At 43.8% G+C, this 12,929-nt stretch overlaps 1 long non-coding RNA gene across 2 annotated transcripts in view; it reads left to right on the forward strand.

The window, feature by feature from the left end:
* LOC309369379 overlaps positions 1-12,704 on the forward strand; it is a 161,346-nt gene extending 148,642 nt beyond the window's left edge. The window contains exons 2-5 of one of the 2 annotated variants that reach the window (XR_014168071.1): positions 7,994-8,598; positions 9,899-10,003; positions 11,055-11,212; positions 11,763-12,029. This is a non-coding gene — a long non-coding RNA (uncharacterized lncRNA). The other variant, XR_014168070.1, reaches the window with a different exon arrangement.
* The last annotated feature ends 225 nt before the right edge of the window (positions 12,705-12,929 follow it).

Here is a 12,929-nt window from a genome sequence, read left to right on the forward strand (position 1 = left end):
GCCTGAAGTGAGCTGTCAAACTTGATTTGAGGATACAAAGTAAGATTTGTCTGATACAAAATAACGGGATTTTAGCGGACAAAAACTGTAACTTTCAAACTGCAAAAAGTAGGGCTTGTATTTGGACTTTCGCTTTTGGAACTTTGCATGGCTATTTCTCTCCCTGTTTCTTTGTTTCCGTGTTGGATATAATGTACTCCCTCTAGAGGCTTAAAAGAGAGACTGTTGCATTGAGATATAAACAGTGGGATTTTCCAGCTGCAACTGTTCCTGTGAGAACGACCTTGAGATATGAGCGGCCCACTGGATGAAATATCAACAAGATCAAAGGCAAAACAGGCTCAGGCTCAAAAGAAAAAAGGCTCCTTGACAGGAGCAACAGCAACACAGGACAGAACAACAACGGTATCAATGGATTCCATGACACAGGCTTTACTCAAGATAAATGAATCTTTAGAATCGCTTACTAGGCAATCTACAGAGAATTCCAAAAAACTGACGGAATTGACAACAAGACTGGATTTGAATACGACAATTATATAGACTAATACAGATTCTATAAATCGATTAATTCAAGAAAGTGCAGAGACGAGGAAAATAGCCGAAAACGCGAGGACCACGGCCGAGGAAACCAAAGGGAAATTTGTCCCTATTGCAAGGAAGGTACATGAGCATGATGAAGCCCTGGCCCTTATGGAACTCGAGAGGAAAGGCAAGAATTTGAAATTGAGACTGGTACCTGAGGAGGAGGAGGACAAGCTTGGGGAATTCCTTACAGACAAGTTTCAAGAATTTTGGAGTGAAGAGTTGGGAGAAGAGGAAGAGGAATTCGCAATAACTACAGCCTTCCGGATTGGAAGAAAACAAGGCAAGAAGCCAAGGGATTGCTTAATAACTTTTAGATCCAAGGAAGAGAGAGATAAAATATTGAACCTACATTTCCAGAAGGCATTGGTTATCAAAAATTCCCAGATACAGATCTTCAAAGATATTCCCAGATACTTTTTGGAGGTGAGATCACAATTTAAAGATTTAGTCGGAATTTTAAAACAAAACAACATTCAATTCAGGTGGGAATTCCCACAAGGATTGTCCATTAACTTCAAAGGGAAGAAAACTAAAATAAAAACAATTCAAGATAAAGAACACTTCTTGGAGAGGAATCTCGAGGACTTTCAGAAAGGAACTGTAGAGGGGGGAACACTGGACATTACCAACCTATCGTTTGGATTGAACCAAGCACCGACGGACGAGGAACAAGAACTTGGAGCAGTGGGTGGGAAAAGTACCCAATAATAAAAATGTCTCTGCAACTTCTGAGTTGGAACTGTAATGGTCTAAACCATCCCCGAAAAAGAGACCAAGTTTTTCATATATTAAAGAAAGAACAATTAGATATAATTTGTTTGCAAGAAACTCATATTGCCAGGATACACAGGAAACTTCTGATAAATAAGAGATTAGGACTGGAATTTATTTCCTCGGACAAAGTTAAGAAAAGAGGGGTGGTGATTTATGCCAAGGAAAAATGGGAACCAAAAATGATTTTCAAAGATGATGAAGGAAGATACCTGGCAGTAGAAATTCAAATTCAAGGAGAAAAGATCTTAATTGTTGGAGTTTACGCACCCAATGAGGGGAAGGCAGAGTTCTTCAAGAAGTTGCATGAGACTTTAATGGACTTTATGGACTTTAAAATTATAATGTTGGGAGACTTCAACGGAGTGGTCTCCACAAACATGGATAAGGCACAAAGACAAGTAATATCTAAAGATGGGAGACTACCAAAGACCTTTTTCGAACTCACTGACACCATGGACTTGATTGACATTTGGAGAACTAGGAACCCTCTGGAAAGAGAGGGTACCTTTTTCTCGGAAGCAAAAATGACCTGGACTAGAATTGACCAAATTTGGATTTCTAGCAGTCTGGCACCAAGAGTGGAAAAAACAGAAATCTGCATAAAAACCTGCTCCGACCATAATGCAGTCAAGATGGAAATGAAGTTAACAACGGCTGGAACCTTCAGATGGAGAATGAATGACACCCTACTTAGAGATGAAGAAATTTACCAAAAGGCCCAAAAAATATTGAAGGATTATTTTGAGATAAATTTGAGAACGGAGGTGGAAAAAAGAATAGTATGGGACGCAAGCAAGGCCGTGATGCGGGGATTCCTAATTCAGCAAAACTCTATAAAAAGGAAGAAACAAAATGAGAGGAAGGAAAAGATTTTGAATCAGATAAAGGAAGGAGAAAAGAAATTGAGATCCAAACCGAAGTCTCATGAGATTTTAAGAGAAATAAAGTACCACCAGACGCAATATATGGAACTGATGAATCAGGAAATAGAATGGAAGATAAAGCAAATGAGACAAAGGACATTTGAATCGGCAGATAAATGTGGGAAACTGCTGTCATGGCAATTGAAAAAGAGGCAAAAGTTAAACACGGTGACATCCCTGGAAATAGATGGGAAAATTATTAACAAACCAAATGAAATAAGCAACTGTTTTCAAAGTTTCTTCAAAAAACTTTATGCACGTGGGCCTACAAATGAACAAGAAATAGAAGACTTTGTTAAAAAATATGGACTATCAAAGATTTCAGAGCAAAATAAAAGGATTTTGAACGAAAAAGTTACAGAACAAGAAATAGAGGGTGCCATCCAGAATATGAAATTGGGGAAATCACCAGGACCAGATGGTTTGACTGCAAAATATTATAAAGATCTTAAAGAATGGCTAATACAGCCATTGAAGGAAGTATGCAACCAGATATTAGAGGGGAAAAAGGCTCCCGAATCGTGGAAAGATGCATTTATCTCACTTATACCGAAGACAGAAACTGAGAAACACCAAGTTAAAAACTACCGCCCTATATCACTTCTGAATATGGATTATAAAATTTTTGCAGACGTTTTAGCAAAAAGATTTAAGAGAGTTTTGATGGAGGAGATTCATAAGAACCAAACAGGCTTTCTCCCAGGGAGACATATGTCAGAAAATGTGAGGAACATTATAGACATTTTGGAGATGTTAGAGGTGGACATTAATAGAAAGGCAGTTCTGATTTTTGTGGACGCGGAGAAGGCCTTTGACAACATTTCTTGGAAATTCATGAAGAAGAATCTCCATGGGATGGGGGTAGGCCAAGGGTTTGAAAACGGTATAGGTGCAATATATTCTGAACAAAGAGCGAAACTAATTGTGAACAATGTGGTAATGGATGAAATACCAATAGAGAAAGGCACACGACAGGGATGCCCTATATCCCCTTTACTGTTTATATCGGTCCTGGAGGTTTTATTAAACATGATTAGGAAGGACCAGCTGGTAAAAGGAATACAGGTCGGATCTAAACAATATAAGTTAAGGGCATTTGCAGATGATTTAGTGCTAACTCTGCAACAGCCAGAAGCTAGTACCAAAAGAGTTCTAGAATTAATGGAGATATTCGGCCAGGTCGCAGGATTTAAATTGAACAAACAGAAAACAAAGGTGCTGGGAAAAAATCTAACAAAAGAGGAAAAAGATAGGTTTCAAAGTGAAACTGGGTCGGAAATAGAAAAAAGGGTTAAGTACCTGGGGGTAAACTTGACATCAAAAAATGTGAATCTATTTAAAGACAACTATGAAAAATGCTGGACAGAAGTTAAGAAAGATCTAGACATATGGTCCAGGTTAAAACTCTCCTTGTTAGGCCGAATTGCTGTTATCAAGATGAATGTATTGCCAAGAATGTTGTTTTTATTTCAGACATTGCAGATTCTAGACAAAATGGACTGTTTCAAGAGGTGGCAGAAAGACATATCTAAATTTGTCTGGCAGGGCAAAAAGCCCAGAATAAAATTTAAGATCTTAACTGATGCAAAAGATAGAGGGGGCTTTGCCCTGCCAGACCTAAGACTTTATTATGAATCAGCAGCTTTTTGCTGGTTGAAGCAATGGCTACTTCTTGAAGACACAGACATTCTTGATCTGGAAGGATATGACAATAGTTTTGGTTGGCATGCATATTTGTGGTATGACAAGGTAAAGGTGTATAAAAGTTTTAAGAACCATATTGTCAGGAAAGCATTGTACAATGTTTGGGATAGATATAAGGATTTATTGGAAAGTAAAACCCCCAGGTGGTTGTCACCAATGGAAGCGAAAGCAGTGAAAAAAATTAACATGGACTCTAATTGGCCTAAGTACTCTGAAATTTTAGAATATGATGGTGAAAGACTGAAGCTACAAAGTTTTGAGAAGCTAAAGCATAAAGTTCGAGACTGGCTACACTACCGTCAGATAAATGAGGTGTTTAAGCAGGACAGGAAACTTGGTTTCCAGAAGGAGAGGTCGAAGTTAGAAACAGAATTGCTAGAATCCAATACTAAAAACCTATCTAAAATGTATAATTTGCTGCTGAAATGGAATACACAGGATGAAACAGTGAAATCAGCTATGATTAAATGGGCACAGGATATTGGTCATGACATTATGTTTGACGACTGGGAACAGTTATGGACCACCGGTGTTAAATTTACGGCATGCAATGCCCTGAAAGAGAATATAATGAAAATGATCTATAGGTGGTACATGACCCCAGTCAAACTTGCAAAGATTTACCATTTGCCCAATAACAAATGTTGGAAATGTAATGAGGCTGAAGGTACCTTTTACCATCTTTGGTGGACCTGCCCAAAGATTAAGGCCTACTGGGAAATGATTTATAACGAAATTAAGAAAGTCCTTAAGTGGACATTTGTAAAGAAACCGGAGGCTTTTCTCTTGGGCATGGTCGGCCAACTGGTATCAAAGAAGGATAAGACATTTTTTATGTATGCAACTACAGCAGCAAGAATCCTGTTGGCAAAGTATTGGAAGATGCAAGAATTACCTACTCTGGAAGAATGGCAATCAAAGGTGATCGAATATATGGGACTGGCAGAGATGACCGGCAGAATCCGTGACCAGAGGAAAGAGACAGTGGAGGAGGACTGGGGGAAATTCAAAGTATATCTAAAAAATTATTGTAAAATTGTGGACTGATAAGATGTTAAGGGGTAGGAAACAAAGAACTACAGCTGTAAATCTTAAATTTTAAGGAAATCCAAAAGGGGACTTAATCAAAGACTGATTGATGAGTTGCTCGAAAAAATGGTAAAATAAGGATGTGGCGAAGGGAAGGCATGGGGAAGTCAATTTTTTGTTGTATGTTCTTGATGTTTGTGTTTGTTTTGTATTGTTATTAATATGTGTAAAAACTAATAAAAATATTTAAAAAAAAGGAAAGAACAGTTTGAATCGGAAAAGCTTCCCGAAATCTGGATCTTTGGGTTAACAAGATTCACTGCCAGCTGTAAGAATCTCTCTTTGCTTTCAATGTGCTCTGCTTGGAAATGGGTAAATAAAAGAAATGTTGCAAAGGTTAAAAAAAAAAAAATCTTTGGGCAGGTCCACCAAAGGTGGTAGAAGGTACCTTCAGTCTCATTACATTTCCAACATTTATTATTGGGCAGATGGTATATTTTTGCAAGCTTGACTGGGGTCATGTACCACCTGTAAATCATTTTCATTATGTTCTCTTTTAAGGCATTACATGCCGTAAATTTAACACCGGTGGTCCATAACTGTTCCCAGTCAGCAAACATAATGTCATGACCGATGTCCTGTGCCCATTTAATCATAGCTGATTTCACCGTTTCATCCTGTGTATTCCATTTCAACAGCAAGTTGTACATTCTAGATAAGTTCTTAGTATTGGGTTCTAACAGTTCTGTTTCTAACTTTGACCTCTCCTGAATGTTTTTTTATATTGCTGTACACACATTCTGGATATTTTGCGAATGGGCGATACATAAATATAGATACAGTACCAATTTATTTATTTTCTAACGGTAGGCAGAGAGCTAGCTGGGCAGTCCCACAGTTTGCTGCCACAACTGAGAAGGCCCTGGATTTTATTTATTTATTTGTTTAAAAGAATTTATATAATGCTTGATTTAAAAAAACAAAAGAAAACAAAAACCCCAAACCTCAAAGGGTTTTTACTGTGCTTCTGACAGTGGGGGCATTCAGCCTAAGGCCTCAGGAAAACGCAGCAGAGGGGAGTTGGTACATGGGAAGAGGTGTTCCTTCAAATAGTTATAAATAAATTCATGAATGTCAGAATCTACCGTATTTTTCGCTCCATAAGATGCACCTGACCATAAGACGCACCAAGTTTTTAGAGGAGGAAAACAAGAAAAAAAATATTCTGAACGGAAGTGGATGTATGTTTTTTGTGGTTTATGCTGTGGCCACAGACATGTGATCTGATGGTGAATTTGGAGTGACCCAATCAAAAATCCTGAGGATCCATGTGGATCCATGCTTTGTAACCACATTTTTGCACCACTGCAGCCCCAGGAAACAGTGGGTGCGTGGGTTTTTTGGTGCAGGCTGTAGCCATGGACATGCTATGTGACCTGATGGTGAATTTGGGGTGGCCCAATGCAAAAATCCTGAGGATCCATGGGCTTTTACCTCCCCTCTCCCAGGCAGCCTCAGCTAGTTCCCTTATATCTTTTCCGATCCCACCAATCAGCTGCTTCCTTTCAACACCCCCTTCCCTCTTGTTTGCCTTAGTGTCTTTTCTTTAGCTGGAGCAGTTTTTTGCTCCTCCTTTTCTTCTAGTTTCTCTCCTCGTTGCTTTAGTCTTCCTGTCATCTCTCCTTGCAAGTTTGCTGTCTTTACCTCCCCCCCCCAGGCAGCCTCCTTTATCGCTAGCCTCCCTTATCTCGCTTCCGATCGTTTGCGATCAGTGGCTTCCTTTCAACACCCCCTTCCCTCTTTCAAAAAAAAAAAAAAGAGCAAAAAAAGGAGAGCATGATTGTGTTATGTACTGAAGTTGTCACCCTGGGCCAGCAGGGGGATACTGTAGATAGTTTTCACTCAGGTCCACATATGCAAATAAGGGATTGAAAGTGACGTTCAGTCAGTGGCATAGCGTGGGGGGTGCAGGGGGGCCCGGCCGCACCGGGCGCAACATTTGGGGGGGGCGCTCACACTCGCAGCTCTCTGCCCCTACCTGGCTCACTCACTCTCTCTCACTGCAGTGCTGGCTGTGCGAATCCGATCCGAGCCGCCGGGTCACCACCCACTGTGGGGGGTGTGCCAGGCGTGCGGGTTAGGGGGCGCAAATTACTTGCCTTGTCCCGGGTGCTGATAACCCACGCTACGCCACTGCGTTCAGTGATTGGATAGTTACAGAAAGTTGTTACAGTTGCGTTGTAGTGGAGCTCTATATAGCAGGCTGGCTGAACCCTTCAGTTCAGTTCTGTTCTGGCCTGTGAATAAACAAGAGCTGTTTGAAGAATCGCTGTGTCGTCTGATATGTTCATCCACAACTTAACAATCTGCTTTTCGCCCCTGGGCAATCCAGCTCCAGGGGCCACGCATTCTCTCCATAAGAAGCACAGACATTTCCCCTTACTTTTTGGGAAGAAAAAAGTGCATCTTATGGAGCAAAATATACGGTAGCTAATATTTGGGATAGTAAGGGAAAATGCAAGCTACAGAACCTAGCCAGCTTATTCAAACCAGCCTGGTCAAGCTGGCTGAATGCAAGCCAAGATGAAACAATGGCTGGTCATCTACGTATTTAAGAAGGTTCTCAGGTCTGTGCAAAACAGGGGTTTGCCAAGGTGTGTGAGGTGACAGGGAAAAGTGTTGTTTTACTGGAGGCTTGGCTTTTTGGCAAAAGATGATGGGGAAAAGGAAGAGAACGAAGGGCAAAACCATCTCAGTACTAGCTGGAGGAGGTTGCACTAAGAGACCAGGTGCCGCGACTGACCGCCACTTCGGAGCCAAGCTTGCTGAAGCTATGAAAGGGGCCACAAGATATACTCTTGGTATATGATGTTCTGCACCCCTCCATGGCAGACTTCCCAGTGTCATTCGGAATAAATAACAAGATGAAAGATGAAAAGTAATAATTCCAGTAATTTAGCTTTAAATAATTCCAGTAATTTAGCTTTAGTATGTATAATGGGACATGAATCCAATATCTCCATTCGGATCAGGTCTCTCCATAGTTTTTAGTTTGGTAATGAGTTGTAATTCAGCAACTTCTCTTTCAAGTGTATTTCTAAAATTCTTCTGCAATAAGACAGCTACTTTAAGGTCTTGTATAGAATGAAGTTAGAAGCTAATTTTGGTCATCTATCCCTTTAAGAATCCCTTGCCCTTCCCTGTGGAACCAACTGCCATAAATAGTCCTCAACAGTTATAAGGCTGAAGTATCTGACGAAGTGTGTATTACACACGAAAGCGCATACCTTGAAAACTGATATTGAGTTGATCTTTAAGGTGCAACTGGAATTATTAAAAATTATTTTTTTCATCTTGTTATTTATTATGACTATGACAGATCAACATGGCCTTCCACCTGAATCTGGTGTCATTCGTAGCTGACCTCTCCCACGCACACTGTCTTATTCCAGTTTTTAACTTCGGCTTTTGATCTCAAAACGTTCTGTTTATCACAGTTGATTCCTCTGTTCGTCTTTACTGGAATCGGAGGGACCGGCCTGTGCACCATGCGCCTTGCTCTTTGCAATCCTGATGTCAGGTAAGTGCCACCCCTCAGGGCAGGATCAGCCCTTGGCATGGTGCTGACAACTGCCATCCCTGCAAAACCACGCCACATGCTCCCCATCTCCCAGTGGCCGCTGGGTGTCCTTCACTGATGGATGTGAGGCAGCGCTTTTGAATGGGGCCTAAGCTGGACTCCCATCCGTGGCAGCTGCCCACCACTTTACGCAACTCAGAATTAGCCACAGGAATCCGTGGCCTGAGTGGATGGGAGTGAGCTTGGCTTCTTTTCAGAAGTGACACTGCCACTGAAGAGTGTCTGGGGACCCAGAGGCAGGGACTGGTGGCCTGGTTGGCCAGCCTGATAAGCACCCTTCCAAGCTCCTTGGGGGCAGAGCTTTTGCCACTTCTTTAAGTATTGCATCTTAAAGCACCACCTGAATAAAATATGGCCTGCTGTGCTCCAGAGGTAGAATAATAATAGTAATAATAGTTATAAAACAAATTATAAAACTACAGTAAAACATGAGCATCAGCTTCTTAGCTTTAGAGTAAGAAAACCAACCATATAAGCATAGCCATTCCTCAGCCAAGTTGTATCCAAGGCATTGCAATGAGCGGTAAAGGTAAAGGGACCCCTGACCATTAGGTCCAGTCGTGGATGACTCTGGGGTTGCGGTGTTCATCTCGCTTTATTGGCCGAGGGAGCCGGCGTACAGCTTCCAGGTCATGTGGAAGCCGCTTCTGGCAAACCAGAGCAGTGCACAGAAACGCCGTTTACCTTCCCTCCTGAGCGGTACCTATTTATCTACTTGCACTTTGATGTGCTTTCGAACTGCTAAGTTGGCAGGAGCAGGGACCAAGCAACGGGAGCTCACCCCGTCACGGGGATTCAAACCGCCGACCTTCTGATCGGCAAGTCCTAGGCTCTGTGGTTTAACCCACAGTGCCACCCGGGTATTTGGGAAGAGAGTAAAGCCAATGAACTGTGTGTGCAGAAAGCACAAAGTGTAGCAGGGGCCTGTCATGGAGAAAGTGTAGGATTGGGTCACCAGCATCGAGTTCTGTCCAGCACTGCCTCACAAACTTGCTGCTGTCTCTGGTGAAAGGCAGTGAGAAGCTGCCCTTGCATTTAGGTAACTATGCGTTAACTGGCTTTAAAGGGCTTTTACAAATACTTTTGGTACGATGGGCTTTTTTTACATCCCACATTATGAAAGAAGTGTGCTCTTCTGATGGCACTGAGGAAGCCATGATTGTTAAATTTGGTGAGAACCACGTGCCAACAGTTGGACAGAGTGTTATGCTTTATACTGTATGTTTTTCTTCTTACAAAGATGTACTCCTTGCTGTCTGCCTCTTGTCACGTTTCTCTGCCTGGCTGGGACAAAAAGAGCAACCCAGAGCCTTGGAACAAGCTGTGACCCAATGACCAGTACGAGGTATGGCACGAAATACTTAAATAGGGTTATGATGCTATTTATCTTATAGGCCAGGGATGGGAATCCTGGTGTCCAGTAGAGATTGTTGGGACTCCAACTCCCATCAGCCCCATCCCTGAAATCTACGGAAGATGGGCTAATAATAATAATAATGGCCATTTGGTGGGAGGAATAATAAGCGTCAGCTTTGAAAGGCCTGGTGTGTGTGATCACAGAATTTGGGGTTGGACTAGATGACCCTTGGGTTCCTTCTATGATTCTTCATTCTCCTCTCCAGTTCAATCTTTTAAACTCTGACTGAATAAGCAGGATAGATCCCTGAGTTTCAGCCATTGACTTGTGGTTCTTTCTGCAAAATTGCTTTTAAGCCCATTAAAGTTGAATGATTAGAGATCCTTTCCCCCACTGAGGCAAAGGTTGTAGCGTCCAAGGCACCTTCAATGGTAGCCCCACGTAGAGCGCATGGTAGTAGTCCAAGCTGGAGATAACGCTTAACCGTGCTGCTCTCTTTCAGTTCTATGCGGTGAATGCAGACTATGAGAAGCTGAAAAAGGAGTGTCCAGATATTGGAAGAGCAAATGAATCTGGGAGCTATAGTTTGGGTCATAGGGTTTGATGCTTTTGTAACTGCATTTGTAATGGCCTTTAGTCAAATACAATAAATGATTGATTGATTGATTGATTGATTGATTGACTGATTGATTGACTGATTGGTGAAAAAGTGCTTTTTTACTGAGATGCTAACTTTGTCTCTATATGTTATTCCTTGCACAGCTTCCTGTGCAAAGATAAGGCTTGTGCATTTGACTAGTGTTGTGTGGAGGGAAATGCAGCCCCTGGGCTGAAAAATGCCCCCTCCTGCCCCTTTGGGTTTCCAGTGTGGCCTTCACAGATATTGGCACAACGTGGGGTGGCGGCTGTTGAGCTGCACCCCCCATTGTGAGGGCTGAGGGGGTGATGGTGATGCCTCCCAGCTGCTGCCATTGTCTGTGGATTGACTGTGATGCCACAAAAGCATTTGGCAGCTGAGCGGGTATAAATGTGGGCCAAGGCGCAAGCCTCGGCAGTTGCCCTCCCCAGAGAGAGATGGGCAGCTCGGTGGCACTCAGCCCTGGTGGTCTCCTGCCCCGTGGCAGCAAGCTGGCGAGCGGAAGGATGCAATCGCCCGGTGCTGGGATGCTGTGGAGCAAGGAGAAGGCAAGTACAGTGGTGCCTCGCAAGACGAAATTAATTTGTTCTGCAAGTTTTTTCTTCTTGTGAGTTTTTCGTCTTGCGAAGCACGGTTTCCCATAGGAATGCATTGAAAATCAATCAATGCGTTCCTATGGAGACCGTCCGGGGACAGAGGGGAAGCGTTGCGCGCCTTCCCCTCTGTCCCAGGACCTGTTTTAAAGCAAGGGAAGGGGCAGCGGGGAGAATCGCTTCTCCCCGTTGCCGCCCCTTGGTTCAAAAGGGGTCCGGGGAGAGAGGGGAAGGCGCGCGCCCCTTCCCCTCTGTCCCTGGAGATTGTGGGGCTGGCAACGGGGAGAAGCGATCTTCTCCCCGCTGCCCCTTGCTTCAAAAGAGGTGCGGGTACAGCGGGGAAGACGCACTGCGCTTCCCCGCTATCCCCGGAGCTTGCGGGGCAAGCTTCGTTTTGCGAAGCAAGCCCATAGGGAAATGCGCCTTGCGAAAGCGGCTAAGAAAACGAAAAACTCCTTCGTCTAGCGAGTTTTTCGTCTTCTGAGGCGTTCGTCTTGCGGGGTACCACTGTACAAAGTTTACTTGCTGGTGGGATCGCCACCTGAAGGCGATGGATATTCAGCTCTGAAGCTGGTTGATATCTGGAAATGGACCTGGCGAGGCTGCAGCTGGCGGGTGGTTGTTGGAAGAGTTTGCGGTCAGGCAAGTGGAAGCCGCGAGGTTACGCTGGCTGAGATGGATGCAAAGTGGTTTGGAAGCCTTGTTTGCGAACAGGCAGCCAAACAGAGGAGGAGTCTGGGGGGGGATGCTGTTGGATGGGGGCCATTCCACTCACCTCTTTGCCTTTGCCTTACAGGGATGTCCGGAGCTGGTAGGGTTTCCCCAAGTCCAAAGTCATGAAGAGAACCGCAGGACGTCCCTATTTACATCGGAGAAATGAATGTGAAATACTGGCAGTGAGCAATGGACAAGGCCGCGGCCGTACCTGAGAGAAGGAGCTTTGAAGGGAGACTGCAGGCGGACATCTGCTGCATTGCAAGTGATGGGGCAGTGGGGAGAGAGAAGAAAGAGAGGGAGGAAACATTAGGCCACATTAGGAAGTGCTATGAAGATGCTTTGAACAGGAATGGCTTCCCCTCAGGGATTCTGGGAACTGTAGGTGGTTAAGGGGACAGAGAGTTGTTAGGCGGGTTAGGCTTAGGCTTAGGAGTAGGAGTAGGGCAGGGGTAGGGTTGAGTTGGGGTAGGGTTAGGGTTCCCTTCTTGTCAGGGAACTCTGGGAAATGTAGCTCGGGTTAAGGGGTAGCATTAGAGTTAGAGTTAGCGTCATGAGTAGGGGTAGGGTTCCCTTCTTGTCAGGGAACTCTGGGAATTTTAGCTCTGGTTAGGGGGTAGGGGTAGGGTTCCCTTCTTTTCAGGGAACTCTGGGAATTGTAGCTCTGGTTAGGGGGTAGGGGTAGGGTTCCCTTCTTGCCAGGGAACTCTGGGAATTGTAGCTCTGGTTAGGGGGTAGGGGTAGAGTTCCCCTTTTGCCAGGGAACTCTGGGAATTGTAGCTCTTGGAGGGGAACATGAGGTCTCCTAACAACTCTCTGCACCCTTTTCAAACTAGAGCTCCCAGATTCTTTGGGGGAAGAAGCCATGAGTGTTTAAAGCGGCTTCATAGCGCATGAAATGGTGTGGATGTGGCCCTGGCCTCTCTCACCCCACTGCCCCTTATTATTGCGGAATCGAAAAGATTTCCCC

This window comes from Podarcis melisellensis (genome assembly GCF_964234715.1).
Source record: "Podarcis melisellensis genome assembly, chromosome: 4".
NCBI lineage: Eukaryota > Metazoa > Chordata > Lepidosauria > Squamata > Lacertidae > Podarcis > Podarcis melisellensis.